At 37.3% G+C, this 22,835-nt stretch overlaps 1 protein-coding gene and 1 non-coding gene across 9 annotated transcripts in view; one reads left to right on the forward strand and one right to left on the reverse strand.

The window, feature by feature from the left end:
* The window catches only part of SDK1 (sidekick cell adhesion molecule 1), an 838,709-nt gene that overhangs the window by 215,566 nt on the left and 600,308 nt on the right, over positions 1 to 22,835 (forward strand). The gene's annotated exons all lie outside the window — the stretch shown is intronic.
* On the reverse strand, positions 2,835 to 2,907 carry TRNAW-CCA (transfer RNA tryptophan (anticodon CCA)). Its single transcript has one exon. It is a non-coding gene; the product is annotated as a tRNA-Trp (tRNA).

A 22,835-nucleotide genomic window follows, 5' to 3' on the forward strand; every position in this document is an offset into this window, starting at 1 on the left:
CCAACGTTAGCATCCATTGATGACTCCCACCTCAATCAATCACCACTACAGTGGTTGCCAAATGGTGATTTTGTTTTTTTTTTTTTACTTCATTATCCCTTCCTCATTTATTAACAGGCATTCTGCTGTAAGGAAGAACTTTCCTTCTCTCCCATTTATTTCTATGTTTATTTGTATCTATTACCATCATTATTTATTTTGATGATCAAATTGCCCAAGATTTGGACAGTGAGAGCCCCTTCAGGCTGGGTCCTGTAGCTTTTGGACATGCCCCAATCATTCTGAGTACTTTCTTGCTTTCTGACACAAATACATTTTCCAGGATCATCTTATGTTTATGCTGGAATCAACTATTCCTTCAAGGAGCCGTGGTTTTCTTTTAGTGGAAGATGGAATTTAGAAAATAAAACCTAAGCACTTGGTGTACTCATTGCATTTAGGAATCTAGATTTCTAGAAATTATGGCTGGAAATAATTTTAGGATTTATCATTGCAAAGATGGCATTTAAAGTGAGATTGAGCCAGCCTGGTTTTGTGTTTTTCACAAACCATGTTCAGCTGTTTGTGTGCAGCTGAGGAGGGGGTAGAGCATTTGGTTTAATTGGTATTGGGGGTTTCCAGCTGTCTGGGATACAGGGCGAGAGGACAGGGAAGTTAGGAGTGCTTATTAGGGCATGATTATAGTGACGGACAGTGGGATCTAAACTGTGTAGGGCTGAGGTAGGACATGAACAGAGGAATGACCAGTAAAGATGTTCTAGAGGTCAATGGCTTGAAGGTCTTGATGGAGGTCAGTTGTTTGGCAGTGTATGAGCAGGACTGCCTTATTGCACAGCTCCAGTTGTACTACAAGGAAGAACTCTCAGGGGCCCTGATAATGAGAAAGTGAGCCTGGGACATAGCAGGATACTTGAGGTTGAGATTTTGTCAAGGTCTCTAGAGTATAATCATGGAAGGAGGTGATCAAGTTGGGATGGAGGAAAAGTTCTTCAGATATGATGACAGCAAAGAAATGAGAGATGAGTGTGAAGGATGGATCATCTGTGTGCATGTTGAATGATGACAGAAACTGTGACAGTATGCAAAAGACAGTTCCTCAGTGCTAACATTTTCATCATGGAGAGGAAGGGGTGGCCAGGAGGTAAAGTCAGAGAAGGAGATGTGATGATGGGGGCAGAGTCTGGGAGGTTGAAGATGCTGTGCTGCTGGCTTTGAAGATGAAGGAAGGGGCCCCCAGCCAGGAGCACAAGAGGCCTCTAGGAGCTGGAAAGGCAAGGAAATAGATGGGCTGCAGCCCTGCCGACAATCTGATCTTAGCCCAGTGAAACCCTTTTTGAACTTCTAACATCCATAATGGTGAGATAATAAATTTGTGTTGTTTTAAGCCACTGATTTTGTGGTAGTTTGTTATAACAGGAATAGGAAAATAATACACATGATTTAAGGCTAATTCTTTAAATTGGCTGAAAGTTTGAGTGAGGAAATAAGTCTGGAACCAGCCATGGCATATTGTCTTCAGGGCAATGGCATATGGGGTGTGGAGAAAAAAACGGCTGCCACCTACAAGGGGCTTCTGGGGACAGCCTGGTTTCAGTTAAAGGAAGAGGTGATGGGGCTATTCAGAGAAGAAGTTGAGGGTGTAGAGGCATGGCAGATGGTGAATTCCAGAGGGCATAGTGGTAGGGTATGGAGGGCAGGGCAGGTAGAATTCGAATACATTTACTGCATGGAGAGGGTTACATGGGGTTAGGAACTTGCATAATGTCAGATAACTAGAGTGCTTGAAGTTCTTTTGTGGGCAGAAGTTTACAATGAAATAAGCAAACCAACCAAACTAGTAATTTAGGGCATAATGGGATCGCTCCAGAGAAATGTAGGTAATCAGTGCTTAATCTGACCCCTGTGTTGGGATTGGTCTGTCGGGCAGTGCATGGTGGTGAGCACCTCATCAAGGCCCAGGGCAGCAGCAAGCCCTCCTCCAGCAGTGCTTCATTTGCTCTGACCTGGGGTCTTCACCTTACAGACCTGGAAGGCACTTCAGCGGTTACAGACGCATGAAGGTACTTTTCCTAATCACAGCCATTCAGGTACTCTGTTACACCACCAAAATAGAAAATAAAAGTCACTAATTTTTTAGCAATTATCTCTATTTTTTCCCCTAAGTTTAAAAGAAACCTTATAGAGATTATAGTAACGTATGAAGAAGAAAAGAGTGATTCACTCACATAATCAGCATTCCATTTTGGTATACTTCTTTACTTTTTATTTGTAGTTTTACATAGTTGAAATCATGCTATATATACAACTGTATGTCCTGCTTTTTAAACATAATTTACCTCATAGCTATTTTACCTTCTTTTAAACATTATTTATAAGCAGCTGTTTAATGTCAAGACATAGTATTCCATCATATAAATGAGTCATAATTCAACATTGTATAGTTTGAGTTTTAACTTTTCACTATGTGATGAACACTTTTATGGGTAGAATTCTATACCTAAGAGTATTCCTTGGGATAGAGTTCTGAGAATGTAATAACTAGAAGAAAGAGTAAGAACTTTTAAAGACTCTTAAAAAGTATTATTAAATTATATTCCCAAACCTAGCATCAGTTTATGCTCTCACTAGTGATTTGTATGTAAGTACCAATTATATCAGCTCAAAATGGCAATGAGTTTATTTACATGCATTTGAAAATAATAGTACAATAAACCATAGTCTTTTTTTTTGTTTGTTTAGATTTATTTTTTTTTAATTAATTAATTTATTTTGGCTGCACCGGGTCTTAGTTGCGGCATGTGGACTCTTAGTTGCAGCATGCATGTGAGATCTAGTTCCCTGACCAGGGATCGAACCTGGGCCCCCTGCATTGGAAACGTGGAGTCCTACCCACTGGACCACCAGGGAAGTCCCTAAAAATAATAATACAATAAACCATAGTCTTAGAATGACCATTTTGACTTGCCTAAGAGCAAGGATTAGATCTTTCTGTTTAAAAACATTTTCTATAGTATCCCTTACAGATGTTCATCACCCTCCTGCTTAAACACTTCCAATGAAATATCACGGATTTTGTTTCTTTTAAGGCTAAATGCTTATTAAAATTTTAGGCCTTTATAAGTTACTAAGAGGAAATTTGTCTTTTACCATATAATTAACCTATATTGTAGCTTATAGAAGACATCTACTAATGACTAGTTCTTAGAATGACTGTGAACCATGAGAGAAATAAGAAAACCAAGTCAGAAAGAATAAAGAAGGGATAGATAAAACATGAGTGAATCTTTAAGTTCTACAAAGGAAAATAAATGGATAGATTGAACAATAGAGGGAAATAGTATTTCTGTTGTTTATTTGTGATATTATTGACAGTGTATTACCTGTTTTCAAATAGACAGATCTATAAGGTCAATCATCTATTTCAAAATTACCTTGAATATGAAGTTAGCATATGTGCATGAATGAGAAATAAAAATGTAAACTATGGTAGCTAAATTCATACATGGAATATTAGGATTCATTTACTTCATGAGGAGTACTAGTGAGTCTGTGAAATTACATCTATGAACAAATTTGTGTGATAACATAATTTCTGAAAGAATTATTTGCTTGCTTTATTATTTCTCTATGTATAAAAACATAGACAACTATCCAGAAGGTCAAATCTAAATATTATTAAGATTTGTTTCTCAATGAAAAACCTTATTGTACAGTTGATCATCTCTGTTGGAAACATATGGCTGGTATTTGGAATTATGCCGTTAGAATGTTTTACCAAGATAGCTCTGCTTCATGTACCAGTGAATGAGTGATTCATTTAAGAGTCTAACAAGATTTGACTAATGTGAACTCTACTCTGAATATTGGATCTGCTCCTGATTGTCAGACCGAAGTGCTTACCCTCAAACTACATGGTTTTCAGTTGATATTAAATGTGGATCTTTTGGTAAGCCCACGTTTTTACTTGAATAATTCAAGGGCACATTTTGGAGTGATCTTAATCCATTCCCTATTTTAGTGCTTTGTGTAAGACCTTTATTTACCCTTAATTTTGTATTGAAATGTTCATGATTATTTTGACTTCAGTTACTTAACGGTAGTGAGAAATGTGATAGAGATTTAGTCTTTATTTGAATAATGGGTATTTGGGAAGGCTAAATTGAGGATAAATTTAACTTTTACTTTCTTAAAATTAAAAAAAAATGAATTTACCAGCTATTTGAGCATTAATCTGTCTTTTGAATTTTTTTCATAGAGACTCAAATTTTCCTAGCCATGTTCTGAGTCTAGCCAAAAGGGAATGTAGGTTAGTTAAAACATACTTAGTGTGTAAGTAATTAAATTTGTCATTATCTGAGTTTGTCTCAGTCAAATATAAGTGATTTTAATATATTTAAAATTATTTGGATCATCCATACTATTTTATCCCTGTTAGTGTAGATAATTAAATTAATTTCATTATTTTGATTCTTCCATTTGTACTGGGTATTGACATTTGTTAGAAGTGATACATGGCAGAGTTTACTCTTGAAAAAGAAATGATTTTGGCTTACTACTTACGATGTTTATCTGAACAATGCAAAGTGTTACACATTAATATTTTAAACATATAAGGAATTCACAGGAAATACTTTGCAGTTCAGGTAAAATAAGCTGTCTAGAAATTAAGTAGGCTTTTGTTTTAAACTTGATTCATTTATTTGTACTAAAGTAGCACATTCAGTAACACCCCATTTATCTGGTCATTTTCCGTAATAAGATGGAATTTTCCAGGTAACTGATCATAAATTAGTTTTCCAGGTAACTGAATCTTATACCTTCAAGGACTAAAATCTTTTAAATTTAACCATTTTTGATGGAAATCTTTATAAATTTATTATACACTTTCTACCTTCTTCCTTTCCTATGTTTTCTTAGTCAGAGGATACTCAGTGTAATTCAGTCTTTTTTTCTAATGACTCAGGACCACTATTTAATTTAATTAATTTATTATTATTTTTAAAATCTTTATTGTAGTATACTTGCTTTACAATGGTGTGTAAGTTTCTGCTTTATAACAAAGTAATTCAGCTACACATATACATATATCCCCATATCTCTTCCCTCTTGCATCTCCCTCCCTCCCACCCTTCCTATCCCACCCCTCTAGGTGGTCACAAAGCACCGAGCTGATCACCCTGTGCTATGCGGCTGCTTCCCACTAGCTATCGGTTTTACATTTGGTAGTGTATATATGTCCATGCCACTCTCTCACTTTGTCCCAGCTTACCCTTCCCCCTCCCCGTGTCCTCAAGTGCATTCTTTAGTAGGTCTGTGTCTTTATTCCCGTCCTGCCCCTAGGTTCTTCATGACCTTTTTTTTTTTTTTTTTAGATTCCATATATATGTGTTAGCATATGGTATTTGTTTTTCTCTTTCTGACTTACTTCACTCTGTATGACAGACTCTAGGTCCATCCACCTCACTACAAATAGTTCAATTTCATTTCTTTTTTATGGCTGAGTAATATTCCATTGTATATATGTGCCACATCTTCTTTATCCATTCATCTGTCAATGGACACTTAGGTTGCTTCCATGTCCTGACTATTGTAAATAGAGCTGCAATGAACATTGTGGTGCATGACTCTTTTTGAATTATGGTTTTCTCAGGGTATATGCCCAGTAGTGGGATTGCTGGGTCGTATGGTAGTTCTATTTTTAGTTTTTTAAGGAACCTCCATACTGTTCTCCATAGTGGCTGTATCAATTTACATTCCCACCAACAGTGCAAGAGGGTTCCCTTTTCTCCACACCCTCTCCAGCATTTATTGTTTGTAGATTTTTTGAGGATGGCCATTCTGACTGGTGTGAGATGATATCTCATTGTAGTTTTGATTTGCATTTCTCTAATGATTAATGATGTTGAGCATTCTTTCATGTGTCTGTAGGCCATCTGTATATCTTCTTTGGAGAAATGTCTATTTAGGTCTTCTGCCCGTTTTTGGATTGGGTTGTTTTTATGATATTGAGCTGCATGAGCTGCTTGTAAATTTTGGAGATTAATCCTTTGTCAGTTGCTTCATTTGCAAATATTTTCTCGCATTCTGAGGGTTGTCTTTTCATCTTGTTTATGGTTTCCTTTGCTGTGCAAAAGCTTTTAAGCTTCATTAGGTCCCATTTGTTTATTTTTGTTTTTATTTCCATTTCTCTAGGAGGTGGGTCAAAAAGGATCTTGCTGTGATTTATGTCATAGAGTGTTCTTCCTATGATTTCCTCTAAGAGTTTGATGGTGTCTGGCCTTACATTTAGGTCCTTAATCCATTTTGAGTTTATTTTTGTAGGTGGTGTTAGGGAGTGTTCTAATTTAATTCTTTTACATGTAGCTGTCCAGTTTTCGCAGCACCACTTATTGAAGAGGCTGTCTTTTCTCCATTGTATATTTTTGCCTCCTTTATCAAAAATAAGGTGACCATATGTGTGTGGGTTTACCTCTGGGCTTTCTATCCTGTTCCATTGATCTGTATTTCTCTTTTTGTGCCAGTACCATACTGTCTTGATTACTGTAGCTTTGCAGTGTAGTGTGAAGTCAGGGAGCTTGATTCCTCCAGCTCCGTTCTTCTTTCTCAAGATTGCTTTGGCTATTCGGGGTCTTTTGTGTTTCCATACAAATTGTGAAATTTTTTGTTCTAGTTCTGTGAAAAATGCCATTGGTAATTTGATAAGGATTGCATTGAATCTGTAGATTGCTTTGGGTAGTATAGTCATTTTCACAATGTTGATTCTTCCAATCCAAGAACATGGTATATCTCTCCATCTGTTTGTATCATCTTTAATTTCTTTCATCAGTGTCTTATAATTTTCTGCATACAGGTCTTTTGTCTCCTTAGGTAGGTTTATTCCTAGGTATTTTATTCCTTTTGTTGCAATGGTAAATGGGAGTGTTTCCTTAATTTCACTTTCAGATTTTTCATCATTAGTGTATAGGAATGCAAGAGATTTCTGTGCATTAATTTTGTATCCTGCAACTTTACCAAATTCATTGATTAGCTCTAGTAGTTTTCTGGTAGCATCTTTAGGATTCTCTATGTATAGTATCATGTCATCTGCAAACAGTGACAGCTTTACTTCTTCTTTCCCAATTTGGATTTCTTTTATTTATTTTTCTTCTCTGATTGCTGTGGCTAAAACATACAAAACTACATTGAATAATAGTGGTGAGAGTGGGCAACCTTGTCTTGTTCCTGATCTTAGTGGAAATGGTTTCAGTTGTTCACCATTGAGATCGATGTTGGCTGTGGGTTTGTCATATATGGCCTTTATTATGTTGAGGTAAGTTCCCTCTATGCCTACTTTCTGGAGGATTTTTATCGTAAATCGGTGTTGAATTTTGTCGAAAGCTTTTTCTGCATCTATTGAGATGATCATATAGTTTTTATCCTTCAATTTGTTAATTTGGTGTATCACATTGATTTGCGTATATTGAAGGATCCTTGCATTCCTGGGATAACCCCCACTTGATCATGGTGGATGATCCTTTTAATATGCTGTTGGATTCTGTTTGCTAGTATTTTGTTGAGGATTTTTGCATCTATGTTCATCAGTGATATTGGCCTGTAGCTTTCTTTCTTTGAGGACCACTATTTTAAAGAAATGAGGTTGTTGAGTGTTACGCCTACTTTTAAGTGTTTTCTTCTTGGTTAGATTATTAATAAGCTGCCATTTCCTCTGCTCTTGTATAACATCTAATAACTTTTCTTTTTCTCTTAGTGGTTTTGTGTTTTGTTCTCCACGGCTTGTGAAACCAAAGTTGTTAGGAATTACTGTTGATGGTAAATCAGAATCCAGGAGGATCAGGGTGAGGACCTCAGCTGGTCGGGCATTCACACTTCCGCAGTGCTTCTGGACTTGGAGCTCTGTCCTGAAAGGTTGATTACTGAGAGGTCACTGACTCATGGTATGTTAGGGCCTACCTGGTACCTTCACCTTTCCTTAGAGGTGAGTAAACTGAGCCCTAAGTGAGTATCCTGGGAATCACCCCAGCTTACACACACTAAATAGTAACAGAACTCTGGGTTTAAGTCTCAGACTCTTGTCTCCAAGCTCAGTGCTTATCTACTGTAACTACAACCTTAACTCCAGGTAATTAAGAGCATTGTCATCAGTCTTGATAAATAAAAAAGCCTGTGTTCTTTCTTTTTTTTTTTTTTTTCCACACACACACACTGTATTTTATTTTTACAAGAGATAAATAGACTGACACCAAGCATTGTACATGGATGACCACAACAAAAGCAACAATGATTGCAATTACCAAACATGAAACACACTCATACTATGTCATAATATTGACATTCAGTCCAGTAATCCTCCACTGTAACAGCTCCTTTACTTTGCAGTGAAAATTGATTTGTATATTCTTTGCCTCTGAGTCCTTGTGGGATTTTTTTTTTTTTAATTCAGACAGAAAGTCACAAAAATTATACTCATCCTCATCAGTTCACTCAGTCCCATGTAATTAATTTTTTTTTTCATCTTGATCTTTTGTTAGCACTTTTATGAGTTCATCAGTTTTTCATTAGAGTTCTGAAAATGCTTATTCATTCAGTTCAGCAGTACAGTCAGTTACCAGAAACCTGTACTTGTCAGAGTCTTTTCCATGAATTTCTTGAAGATGAAACCCTTTTATAGGAACATACTTGCAAAATCATCAGAGTACACCCAGAACTGTCTGTAAATGACAGAAGACTTAAAAATGACCATGGTTAAAGATTTGATGAAAGTTCATAATAATGCAGTTGACAAGAAAATTAGTTATTTCTGAGATATACATTTTAAAGTAATAACTAGGATTATTACTTATAACCTTATACCAGAACATATAAGATTTTTAGAAGTTTCCTGTAATGTCTGAAACATTTATATTAACATATTTCCATGCATATTTCCATACAAATACAAATATAAGATTTTTAGAAATTTCATGTAATGTCTGAAACATTTATATTAACATATTTCCATACATATTTCCATACAAATACAAATATAACATTTTTAGAAATTTCATGTAATGTCTGAAACATTTATATTAACATATTTCCATACAAATAACCCAATGAAAGTTTAGTATTAGTTGTTTTGTTTGTTTTTTTATACTGCAGGTTCTTATTAGGCATCAGTTTTATACACATCAGTGTATACATGTCAATCCCAATCGCCCAATTCAGCACACCACCATCCCCACCTCACCGCAGTTTTCCCCCCTTGGTGTCCATATGTCCATTCTCTACATCTGTGTCTCAACTTCTGCCCTGCAAACTGGCTCATCTGTACCATTTTTCTAGGTTCCACATACATGCATTAATATACGATATTTGTTTTTCTCTTTCTGACTTACTTCACTCTGTATGACAGTCTCTAGATCCATCCACGTCTCAGCAAATGACTCAATTTCGTTCCTTTTTATGGCTGAGTAATATTCCATTGTATATATGTACCACAACTTCTTTATCCATTCGTCTGTTGATGGGCATTTAGGTTGCTTCCATGACCTGGCTATTGTAAATAGTGCTGCAATGAACATTCGGGTGCATGTGTCCTTTTGAATTATGGTTTTCTCTGGGTATATGCCCAGTAGTGGGATTGCTGGGTCATATGGTAATTCTATTTTTAGTTTTTTAAGGAACCTCCATATTGTTCTCCATAGTGGCTGTATCAATTTACATTCCCACCAACAGTGCAAGAGGGTTCCCTTTTCTCCACACCCTCTCCAGCATTTGTTGTTTGTAGATTTTCTGATGATGCCCATTCTAACAGGAGTGAGGTGATACCTCATTGTAGTTTTGATTTGCATTTCTCTAATAATTAGTGATGTTGAGCATCTTTTCATGTGCTTCGTGGCCGTCTGTATGTCTTCTTTGGAGAAATGTCTATTTAGGTCTTCTGCCCATTTTTGGATTGGGGTGTTTGTTTCTTTGATATTGAGCTGAATGAGCTGTTTATATATTTTGGAGATTAATCCTTTGTCAGTTGCTTCATTTGCAAATATTTTCTCCCATTCTGAGGGTTGTCTTTTTGTCTTGTTTATGGTTTCCTTTGCTGTGCAAAAGCTTTGTAGTTTCATTAGGTCCCACTTGTTTATTTTTGTTTTTATTTCCATTACTTTAGGAGGTGGATCAAAAAAGATCTTGCTGTGATTTATGTCAAAGAGTGTTCTTCCTATGTTTTCCTCTAAGAGTTTTATAGTGTCCAGTCTTATATTTAGGTCTCTAATCCATTTTGAGTTTATTTTTGTGTATGGTGTTAGGGAGTATTCTAATTTCATTCTTTTACATGTAGCTGTCCAGTTTTCCCAGCACCACCTATTGAAGAGACTGTCTTTTCTCCATTGTATATCTTTCCCTCCTTTGTCATAGATTAGTTGACCATAGGTGCATGGGTTAATCTCTGGGCTTTCTATCTTGTTCCATTGATCTATGTTTCTGTTTTTGTGCCAGTACCATATTGTCTTGATTACTGTAGCTTTGTAGTATAGTCTGAAGTCAGGGAGTCTGATTCCTCCAGCTCCATTTTTTTGCCTCAAGACTGCTTTGGCTATTCGGGGTCTTTTGTGTCTCCATACAAATTTTAAGATGATTTGTTCTAGCTCTGTAAAAAATGCCATTGGTAATTTGATAGGGATTGCATTGAATCTGTAGATTGCTTTGGGTAGTATAGTCATTTTCACAATGTTGATTCTTCCAATCCAAGAACATGGTATATCTCTCCATCTGTTGGTATCATCTTTAATTTCTTTCATCAGTGTCTTATAGTTTTCTGCATACAGGTCTTTTGTCTCCCTAGGTAGGTTTATTCCTAGGTATTTTATTCTTTTTGTTGCAATGGTAAATGGGAGTGTTTCCATAATTTCTCTTTCAGATTTTTCGTCATTAGTGTATAGGAATGCAAGAGATTTCTGTGCATTAATTTTGTAACCTGCAACTTTACCATATTCATTAATTAGCTCTAGCAGTTTTCTGGTGGCAGTTTTAGGATTCTCTATGTATAGTATCATGTCATCCGCAAACAGTGACAGTTTTACTTCTTCTTTTCCAATTTGTATTCCTTTTATTTCTTTTTCTTCTCTGATTGCCGTGGCTAGGACTTCCAGAACTATGTTGAATAATAGTGGTGAGAGTGGACATCCTTGTCTCGTTCCTGATCTTAGAGGAAATGCTTTCAGTTTTTCACCATTGAGAATGATGTTTGCTGTGGGTTTGTCATATATGGCCTTTATTATGTTGAGGTAGGTTCCCTCTATGCCCACTTTCTGGAGAGTTTTTATCAGAAATGGGTGTTGAATTTTGTCAAAAGCTTTTTCTGCATCTATTGAGATGATCATATGGTTTTTATTCTTCAATTTGTTAATATGGTGTATCACATTGATTGATTTGCGTATATTGAAGAATCCTTGCATCCCTGGGATAAATCCCACTTGATCGTGGTGTATGATCCTTTTAATGTGTTGTTGGATTCTGTTTGCTAGTATTTTGTTGAGGATTTTTGCATCTATATTCATCAGTGATATTGGTCTGTAATTTTCTTTTTTTGTAGTGTCTTTGTCTGGTTTTGGTATCAGGGTGATGGTGGCCTCATAGAATGAGTTTGGGAGAGTTCCTTCCTCTGCAATTTTTTGGAAGAGTTTGAGAAGGATGGGTGTTAGCTCTTCTCTAAATGTTTGATAGAATTCACCTGTGAAGCCATCTGGTCCTGGACTTTTGTTTGTTGGAAGATTTTTAATCACAGTTTCAATTTCATTACTTGTGATTGGTCTGTTCATATTTTCTGTTTCTTCCTGATTCAGTCTTGGAAGGTTATACCTTTCTAAGAATTTGTCCATTTCTTCCAGGTTGTCCATTTTATTGGCATAAAGTTGCTTGTAGTAGTCTCTTAGGATGTTTTGTATTTCTGCGGTGTCTGTTGTAACTTCTCCTTTTTCATTTCTGATTTTATTGATTTGAGTCCTCTCCCTCTTTTTCTTGATGAGTCTGGCTAATGGCTTATCAATTTTGTTTATCTTCTCAAAGAACCAACTTTTAGTTTTATTGATCTTTGCTATTGTTTTCTTTGTTTCTATTTCATTTATTTTTGCTCTGATCTTTATGATATCTTTCCTTCTGCTAACTTTGGGTTTTGTTTGTTCTTCTTTCTCTAGTTTCTTTAGGTGTAAGGTTAGATTGTTTACTTGAGATTTTTCTTGTTTCTTTAGGTAGGCCTGTATAGCTATAAACTTCCCTCTTAGAACCGCTTTTGCTGCATCCCATAGGTTTTGGGTCGTCGTGTTTTCATTGTCATTTGTCTCTAGGTATTTTTTTATTTCCTGTTTGATTTCTTCAGTGATCTCTTGGTTATTTAGTAACGTATTGTTTAGCCTCCATGTGTTTGTCTTTTTTACGTTTTTTTCCCTGTAATTCATTTCTAATCTCATAGCGTTGTGGTCAGAAAAGATGCTTGATATGATTTCAATTTTCTTAAATTTACTAAGGCTTGATTTGTGACCCAAGATGTGATCTATCCTGGAGAATGTTCCGTGCGCACTTGAGAAGAACGTGTAATCTGCCGTTTTTGGATGGAATGTCCTATATATATCAATTAAATCTATCTGGTCTATTGTGTCATTTAAAGCTTCTGTTTCCTTATTTATTTTCATTTTGGATGATCTGTCCATTGGTGTAAGTGAGGTGTTAAAGTCCCCCACTATGATTGTGTTACTGTCGATTTCCTCTTTTATAGCTGTTAGCAGTTGCCTTATGTATTGAGGTGCTCCGATGTTGGGTGCATATATATTTATAATTGTTATATCTTCTTCTTGGATTGATCCCTTGATCATTATGTAGTGTCCTTCCTTGTCTCTTGTAACATTCTTTATTTTAAAGTCTATTTTATCTGATATGAGTATAGCTACTCCAGCTTTCTTTTGATTTCCATTTGCATGGAATATCTTTTTCCATCCCCTCACTTTCAGTCTGTATGTGTCCCTAGGTCTGAAGTGGGTCTCTTGTAGACAGCATATATATGGGTCTTGTTTTTGTATCCATTCAGCCAGTCTATGTCTTTTGGTTGGGGCATTTAATCCATTCACGTTTAAGGTAATTATCGATATGTATGTTCCTATGACCATTTTCTTAATTGTTTTGGGTTTGTTTTTGTAGGTCCTTTTCTTCTCTTGTGTTTCCCACTTAGAGAAGCTCCTTTAGCATTTGTTGTAGAGCTGGTTTGGTGGTGCTGAATTCTCTTAGCTTTTGCTTGTCTGTAAAGCTTTTGATTTCTCCATCAAATCTAAATGAGATCCTTGCTGGGTAGAGTAATCTTGGTTGTAGGTTCTTCCCTTTCATCACTTTAAGTATATCATGCCACTCCCTTCTGGCTTGCAGAGTTTCTGCTGAGAAATCAGCTGTTAACCTTATGGGAGTTCCCTTGTATGTTATTTGTCGTTTTTCCCTTGCTGCTTTCAGTAATTTTTCTTTGTCTTTAATTTTTGCCACTTTGATTACTATGTGTCTCGGCGTGTTTCTCCTTGGGTTTATTCTGTATGGGACTCTCTGCGCTTCCTGGACTTGGGTGGCTATTTCCTTTCCCATGTTAGGGAAGTTTTCGACTATAATCTCTTCAAATATTTTCTCTGGTCCTTTCTCTCTCTCTTCTCCTTCTGGGACCCCTATAATGCGAATGTTGTTGCGTTTAATGTTGTCCCAGAGGTCTCTTAGGCTGTCTTCATTTCTTTTCATTCTTTTTTCTTTAGTCTGTTCTGCAGCAGTGAATTCCACCATTCTGTCTTCCAGGTCACTTATCCGTTCTTCTGCCTCAGTTATTCTGCTATTGATTCCTTCTAGTGTAGTTTTCATTTCAGTTATTGTATTGGTCATCTCTGTTTGTTTGTTCTTTAATTCTTCTAGGTCTTTGTTAATCATTTCTTGCATCTTCTCAATCTTTGCCTCCATTCTTATTCCGAGGTCCTGGATCATCTTCACTATCATTATTCTGAATTCTTTTTCTGGAAGGTTGCCTATCTCCACTTCATTTAGTTGTTTTTCTGGGGTTTTTTCTTGTTCCTTCATCTGGTACATAGCCCTCTGCCTTTTCATCTTCTCTGTCTTTCTGTAACTGTGGTTTTTGGACCACAGGCTGCAGGATTGTAGTTTTTCTTGCTTCTGTTGTCTGCCCTCTGGTGGTTGAGGCTATCTAAGAGGCTTGATGGGAGGCTCTGGTGGTGGGTAGAGCTGACTGTTGCTGTGGCGGTCAGAGCTCAGTAAAACCTTAATCCTCTTGACTGTTGATGGGTGGGGCTGGGTTCCCTCCCTGTTGCTGTGGCGGTCAGAGCTCAGTAAAACCTTAATCCACTTGACTGTTGATGGGTGGGGCTGGGTTCCCTCCCTGTTGGTTGTTTTGCCTGAGGCAACCCAACACTGGAGCCTACCGGTGCTCTTTGGTGGGGTTAATGGCAGACTCTGGGAGGGCTCACGCCAAGGAGAACTTCCCAGGACCTCTGCTGCCAGTGTCCTTATCCCCACGGTGAAACAGAGCCACCACTTGCCTCGGCAGGAGACCCCCCAACACCAGCAGGTACGTCTGGTTCAGTCTCCCCCAGGGTCACTGCTCCTTCCCCTGGGTCCCGATGCACACATTACTTTGTGTGTGCCCTCCAAGAGTGGGGTCTCTGTTTCCCCCAGTCCTGTCACAGTCCTGCAATCAATTCCCACTAGACTTCAAAGTCTGATTCTCTAGGAATTCCTCCTCCCGTTGCCGGACCCCCAGGTTGGGAAGCCTGACGTGGGGCTCAGAACCTTCACTCCAGTGGGTGGACTTCTGTGGTATAAGTGTTCGCCAGTCTGTGAGTCACCCACCCAGCAGTTATGGGATTTGATTTTACTCTGATTGCGCCCCTCCTACCGTCTCACTGTGGCTTCTCATCTGTCCTTGGACATGGGGTATCCTCCTTGGTGAAGTCCAGGGTCTTCCTGTCAATGATTGTCCAGCAGCCAGTTGTGATTCTGGAGCTCTCGCAAGAGGGAGTGAGTGCACGTCCTTCTACTCCGCCATCTTGGTTAATCTCCTGTGTTCTTTCTTGAACGGACTCATATTACTCACCCTCTTACATACACTAGAAACCAGAGAATCATCCTAGACTTTTCTTCACTCTCCATTCCAAGAGTTACTGAAACCTTGTTTGGTTTAAATCTCACTGGAATCTTCCCTCCTCTCCATCTCTGTTACATAGGCCCGGTCCATGCCTTGTCATCTTTTGTCTTTTTTCTCTCTTTGTTCTGCACCCTGCTTCTGGAGCCATTGTCCTTAAAAGTATCATCCATTCAGCCAGTATAAACAGTCAATAAACGGAGAAAATGTGGGAGAAGGAGGGAGATGGAGAGACTCTGAACAGACATAGGCTGAGGACACCTGGAGGGCAGAGAATGAGTTCCAATGGGTAGAAAAATAGAAATACCCAAATACAGGTAGAAAGTAATTGAACTGTGTATATAGAGGTGTGAGAGGAAATGATTCGCGTGTCCCAGCCAACCAGAACTTTGTGGTAAATGTGGGGTAAGACACCATGAAAACCCCGGATGCATAGTGGCACGTAACATTGACCTCTTGCTTATCAAATACAGTACTTAGAGATTAAAGTTACTGCTGTTCAGGCTCTGATTAGAATCCCATTTCCAGTACAGGGTAATGCTAAATAAAAAGTGTAGACAGGCCTGAAGAATGTGAGCTCTAGTAACTAAATCGAAAAGTAGAATAAGAACACCCATTGGTAAAGACTTAAGGAAACGGAATTACTATGACTTGAAAAGGAAACGTTAAGGGGTGACTTATATGTGACTTAAATATATAAACTTTGTTATTCTGAGGGTGATGCCAAAATAAATTCTATATATTCCCCAGACAGTAAGGGATTATGGTATAAGCAGTGTTTTGAATTTTAATATTTTAATTTTTTTCGGCCTAACACATGTACTATATAAAACCAATTAGCACTGTAAGTCTGTAATGAAAACTAATGGTATCAGGTACTCTGTTTATCCTTAAAATGTGGAAATTCATGTTCTGGGAATTTTTTTTACTTTCGGTATTATTTCTTAGATAGTTTCTCTCTTTTTGTCTTTTATTTCTTTTTAGAACTCTTGCTAGTTTACTGTTGGACTTGCCAGGGTAATTAATCCTATTTTCATCTGTTTTTTTTCCTATTGTCCATCTCTTTGGCTCTGCACCCCCCTCTGCCCCGTTTCATAGCAGTTTTTTCTTAGCTATCTGAGGATATTCATTTTTTCCTTTTGCTTTCTTCATTGCTTCTGCTGCTAGTTGCGTCCTTTTTTACATTTGTTTGTCTTGGTCTCTGTCCTTCGTGTGGAGGCTTTCCTCAGATGCCTGTTGGTCATAAATTCCTTGCACATGGATGGGACCCAAATGCTTTTTTATAAGGTGATCTATCTTAACTCAGTGGAGTTCTCCAGGTGTCAGTGTACATAGTTCTCTTATATAAAGTTCTCCACATTTAACTAGCAAACCTAGAAAGCTATTTGAATTAAGAATAAGAAAAACTTAAATTCTAGGGATATTAGATATTGCATTGAATTATTATGGAAGGCTTTATAACTTCTGAAAGCTTATTGTTTTGGTTTTTAAATATTAATGTTATCTGTTTGCAGTGTGTTTAGTGTGGGAGGTTTTGTTGGGGGAATCAGGAGCAGGGTCCTCGTCTTTTTGTGGGTGAGGAAGGTGTTGTTTGCAGGAACATTACAATTCTACTTCCCCAAAGTGTACTGTAATTCAGTAGTAAAATTGGGTTTACACTAACAAATTACAACACACACTTCTTCTTCTGGTAGAATTGCTAGCCACTTATGTGGTTCAGAACTCCTCCTAAGTGATACTTTATTACTATGATCCTTAATTAGGATAAGATAATGTTTTTTTTTCATTCTTAAATACTTAGTTGTTGAGAAATTATTTCATGTGAAAATAATTTAAATATTTTAAACCAGTGTAAAAAAAAATAGGCAGATATCACAGAGAAAGTTCAGTGTTTTCATAGAAAGAGCAGTGATAGATATTTTCTCAAAATCATTTTACTAATAGTTGCTAAGGGTCTTGTAAAGTGAGAAAAAATGCATTTAGCCTTACAGTTTAAATTAATAAAATGCACCAGTTTATTTCAGAACTATCAAAGCTAATAAAATGTAAAAGCTTGGACATTAATTTTCATTAGTATGAGTGGGTTTAAGTGTGGGTAGTTCTTTTATTATGTTAAAACAAACTATGGTAGGCTATAAAGAATCCCTTTGCTTATCTCTTGGTTTAATTTAAAAGAAAAACATATATTATTCTAATTATATGCATTAGTGTTGAATGTCACGTTCATAAATTCATGACTCTCATTCTAAATTTTAAGAACATTTGATTACTTTATACCCTATGGCTACAGTATGGAAAGAAATCTGGCCTGGGAACCAAGAGAACTGTTCTCCAAGTTGAGTTTGACTACTTATTTAGCTGTGTGACCTTCTGCAAGTTACTTAACTTCTCTGCTTTAAAGTTTTCTCAGCTGTGAAATGAGAGCCCTTGGGTTTCCTCTATTTGTAATACTCCCTTATTGTATGACAAGTTATGTCATTATAGGTCTTTCTTATTAAATTAATGTATAATCAACTAATGCAAACAAAATTTTTTATATACATACACACACACGTACATATATATGTATGTATGTGTATCATGGTGAAAAATTAGGACATTATCAAAGTCTGTAAAACAAAAAGTGAAAGTCTGCTCCCACCCCCACTCAAAACAAAACAGATTAAAAGTCTACAGTGACAGAGCTAATAATTGCTAACAGTCTCTGTACATTATTGAAGAAATTTTTCATGTGTTTGTCAGTGTATATACATATAAATCATAATACAGGTACTATTTAGTACCTTACTTTTTTCCCCATTATATCTTGGAAATGATCTAATGTAAACATATTCCTGTACATATTTATTTTTAGTCACTATCTGGTAGCTATACTTTATAATTTAATAAGAAATTTAATTTTTAATTCTTTACCTCTTCTTAAATCTTAATTTTCCCCCTGCATGTTTGAATTGTGATAGCAGAATCATTTTTAAAAACCTGTATATAGAAAAATGTCTGGAGATAGGAACCAAGATGGTGGAGTAGAAGGATGTGCTTTCACTCCCTCTTGCGAGAACACCAGAATCACAAGTAGCTGCTGGACAGTCATCGACAGGAAGACACTGGAACTCACCAAAAAAGAAACCCCACATCCAAAGACAAAGGAGAAGCCACAATGAGATGGTAGGAGGGGCGCAATCAGAGTAAAATCAAATCCCATAACTGGTGGGTGGGTGACTCACAGACTGGCAAACACTTATACCACAGAAGTCCACCCACTGGAGTGAAGGTTCTGAGCCCCATGCAGGCTTCCCAACCTGGGGGTCCGGCAACGGGAGGAGGAATTCCTAGAGAATCAGACTTTGAAGGCTAGTGGGATTTGATTGCAGGACTTCGACAGGACTGGGGGAAACAGAGACTCCACTCTTGGAGAGCACACACAAAGTAGTGTGTGCATCAGGACCCAGGGGAAGGAGCAGTGACCCCATAGGAGACTAAACCAGACCTACCTGCTAGTGTTGGAGGATCTCCTGCAGAGGCGGGGGGTGGCTATGGCTCACCGTGGGGACAAGGACACTGGCAGCAGAAGTTCTGGGAAGTACTCCTTGGCATGAGCCCTCCCAGAGTCCGCCATTAGCCCAACCAAAGAGCCCAGGTAGGCACCAATGTTGGGTTGCCTCAGACCAAACAACCAACAGGGAGGGAACCCAGCCCCACCCATCAGCAGTCAAGCGGATTAAAGTTTTACTGAGCTCTGCCCACCAGAGCAACAGCCAGCTCAGCCCACCACCAGTCCCTCCCATCAGGAAACTTGAATAAGCCTCTTAGATAGCCTCATCCACCAGAGGGCAGACAGCAGAAGCAAGAAGAATACAATCCTGCAGCCTGTGTGTGTGGGGGAACCCCACACATTCACAGAAAGATAGACAAGATGAAAAGGCAGAGGGCTATGTACCAGATGAAGGAACAAGATAAAACCCCAGAAAAACAACTAAATGAAGTGGAGATAGGAAACCTTCCAGAAAAAGAATTCAGAATAATGATAGTGAAGATGATCCAGGACCTCAGAAAAAGAATGGAGGCAAAGATGGAGAAGATGCAAGAAATGTTTAACAAAGACCTAGAAGAATTAAAGAACAAACAAACAGAGATGACCAATCCAATAACTGAAATGAAAACTACACTAGAAGGAATCAATAGCAGAATAACTGAGGCAGAAGAACGGATAAGTGACCTGGAAGACAGAATGGTGGAATTGACTGCTGTGGAACAGAATAAAGAGAAAAGAATGAAAAGAAATGAAGACAGACTACGAGACCTCTGGGACAACATTAAATGCAACAATGTTCACATTATAGGGGCCCCAAAAGGAGACGAGAGAGAGAAAGGACCAGAGAAAATATTTGAAGAGATTATAGTCGAAAACTTCCCTAACATGGGAAAGGAAATAGCCACCCAAGTCCAGGAAATGCAGAGAGTCCCATACAGGATAAACCCAAGGAGAAACATGCCGAGACACATAGTAATCAAATTGGCAAAAATTAAAGACAAAAAAAATTATTGAAAGCAGAAGGGAAAAATGACAAATAACATACAAGGGAACTCCCATAAGGTTAACAGCTGATTTCTCAGCAGAAATGCTACAAGCCAGAAGGGAGTGGCATGATATACTTAAAGTGATGAAAGGGAAGAACCTACAACCAAGATTACTCTACCCGGCAAGGATCTCCTTCAGATTCGATGGAGAAATCAAAAGCTTTACAGACAAGCAAAAGCTACGAGAATTCAGCACCACCAAACCAGCTCTACAACAAATGCTAAAGTAACTTCTCTAAGTGGGAAACACAAGAGAAGAAAAGGACCTACAAAAACAAATCCAAAACAATTAAGAAAATGGTCATAGGAGTATACATATCAATAATTACCTTAAACGTGAATGGATTAAATGCTCCAAACAAAAGACACAGGCTTGCTGAATGGATACAAAAACAAGACCCGTATATATGCTGTCTACAAGAGACCCACTTCAGACCTAGGGACACATTCAGACTGAAAGTGAGGGGATGGAAAAAGATATTGCATGCAAATGGAAATCAAAAGAAAACTGGAGTAGCAATACTCATATCAGATAAACTAGACTTTAAAATAAAGAATGTTACAAGAGACAAGGAAGGACACTACATAATGATCAAGGGATCAATCCAAGAATAAGGTTTAACAATTATAAATATATATGCACCCAACATAGGAGCACCTCAATACATAAGGCAACTGCTAACAAGCTATAAGAGGGGAAATCGACAGTAACACAATAATAGTGGGGGACTTTAACACCTCACTTACACCAATGGACAGATCATCCAAAATGAAAATAAATAAGGAAACACAAGCTTTAAATGACACAATAGAGCAGATAGATTTAATTGATATTTATAGGACATTCCATCCAAAAACAGCAGATTACACTTTCTTCTCAAGTGCGCATGGAACATTCTCCAGGATAGATCACATCTTGGGTCACAAATCAAGCCTCAGTAAATTTAAGAAAAATGAAATCATATCAAGCATCTTTTCTGACCACAACACTATGAGATTAGAAATGAATTACAGGGAAAAAAACATAAAAAACACAAATACATGGAGGCTAAACAATACGTTACTAAATAACCAAGAGATCACTGAAGAAATCAAAGAGGAAATAAAAAAATACCTAGAGACAAATGTCAATGAAAACACGACGATCCAAAACCTGTGGGATGCAGCAAAAGCAGTTCTAAGAGGGAAGTTTATAGCTATACAAGCCTACCTCAAGAAACAAGAAAAATCTCAAATAAACAATCTAACCTTACACCTAAAGGAACTAGAGAAAGAAGAACAAACAAAACCCAAAGTTAGCAGAAGGAAAGAAATCATAAAGATAAGAGAAAAAATAAATGAAATAGAAACAAAAGAAAACGATAGCAAAGATGAATAAAAGCTGGTTCTTTGAGAAGATAAACAAAATTGATAAACCATTAGCCAGACTCATCAAGTAAAAGAGGGAGAGGACTCAAATCAATAAAATTAGAAATGAAAAAGGAGAATTTACAACAGACACCACAGAAATACAAAGCATCCTTAGAGACTGCTAGAAGCAACTCTATGCCAATAAAATGGACAACCTGGAAGAAATGGACAAATTCTTAGAAAGGTATAACCTTCCAAGACTGAACCAGGAAGAAGTAGAAAATATGTACAGACCAATCACAGGTAATGAAATTGAAACTGTGCTTAAAAATCTTCCAACAAACAAAAGTCCAGGACCCGATGGCTTCACAGGTGAATTCTATCAAACATTTAGAGAAGAGCTAACACCCATCCTTCTCAAACTCTTCCAAAAAATTGCAGAGGAAGGAACACTCCCAAACTCATTCTATGAGGCCACCATCACCCTGATACCAAAACCAGACAAAGATACTACAAAAAAAGAAAATTTCAGACCAATATCACTGATGAATATAGATGCAAAAATCCTCAACCAAATACTAGCAAACAGAATCCAACAACACATTAAAAGGATCATACACCGTGATCAAGTGGGATTTATCCTAGGAATGCAAGGATTCTTCAATATACGCAAATCAATGTGATGCACCATATTAAGAAATTGAAGAATAAAAACCATATAATCATCTCAATAGATGCAGAAAAAGCTTTTGACAAAATTCAACACCTATTTATGATAAAAACAGTCCAGAAAGTGGGCATAGAGGGAACCTACCTCAACATAATAAAGGCCATATATGACAAAACCAGAGCAAACATAATTCTCAATGGTGAAAAACTGAAAGCATTTCCTCTAAGATCAGGAACAAGACAAGGATGTCCACTCTCACTACTATTATTCAACATAGTTTTGGAAGCCCTAGCCACGGCAATCAGAGAAGAAAAAGAAATACAAGGAATACAAATTGGAAAAGAAGAAGTAAAACTGTCACTGTCTGCAGATGACATGATACTATACATAGAGAATCTTAAAGATGACACCAGAAAACTATTAGAGCTAATCAATGAATTTGGTAAAGTTGCAGGATACAAAATTAATGCAGAGAAATCTCTTGCATTCCTATACACTAATGATGAAAAATCTGAAAGAGAAATTCAGGAAACACTCCCATTTACCATTGCAACAACAAGAATAAAATACCTAGGAAAAAACCTATCTAAGGAGACAAAAGACCTGTATGTAGAAAACTATAAGACACTGATGAAAGAAATTAAAGATGCTACAAACAGATGGAGAGATATACCATGTTCTTGGATTGGAAGAATCAACATTGTGAAAATGACTATACTACCCACAGCAATCTACAGATTCAATGCAATCCCTATCAAATTACCAATGGCATTTTTTACAAAAGTAGAACAAAAAATCTTAAAATTTGTATGGAGTCACAAAAGACCCCGAATAGCCAAAGCAGTCTTGAGGGAAAAAAACGGAGCTGGAGGAATCAGACTCCCTGACTTCAAACTATACTACAAAGCTACAGTAATCAAGACAAAACGGTACTTGCACAAAAACAGAAACATAGATCAATGGAACAAGATAGAAAGCCCAGAGATAAACCCATGCACATATGATCAACTAATCTATGACAAAGGAGGCAAGGATATACAATGGAGAAAAGACAGCCTCTTCAATAAATGGTGCTGGGAAAACTGG

This window comes from Balaenoptera acutorostrata, chromosome 15 (genome assembly GCF_949987535.1).
Source record: "Balaenoptera acutorostrata chromosome 15, mBalAcu1.1, whole genome shotgun sequence".
Lineage (NCBI taxonomy): Eukaryota > Metazoa > Chordata > Mammalia > Artiodactyla > Balaenopteridae > Balaenoptera > Balaenoptera acutorostrata.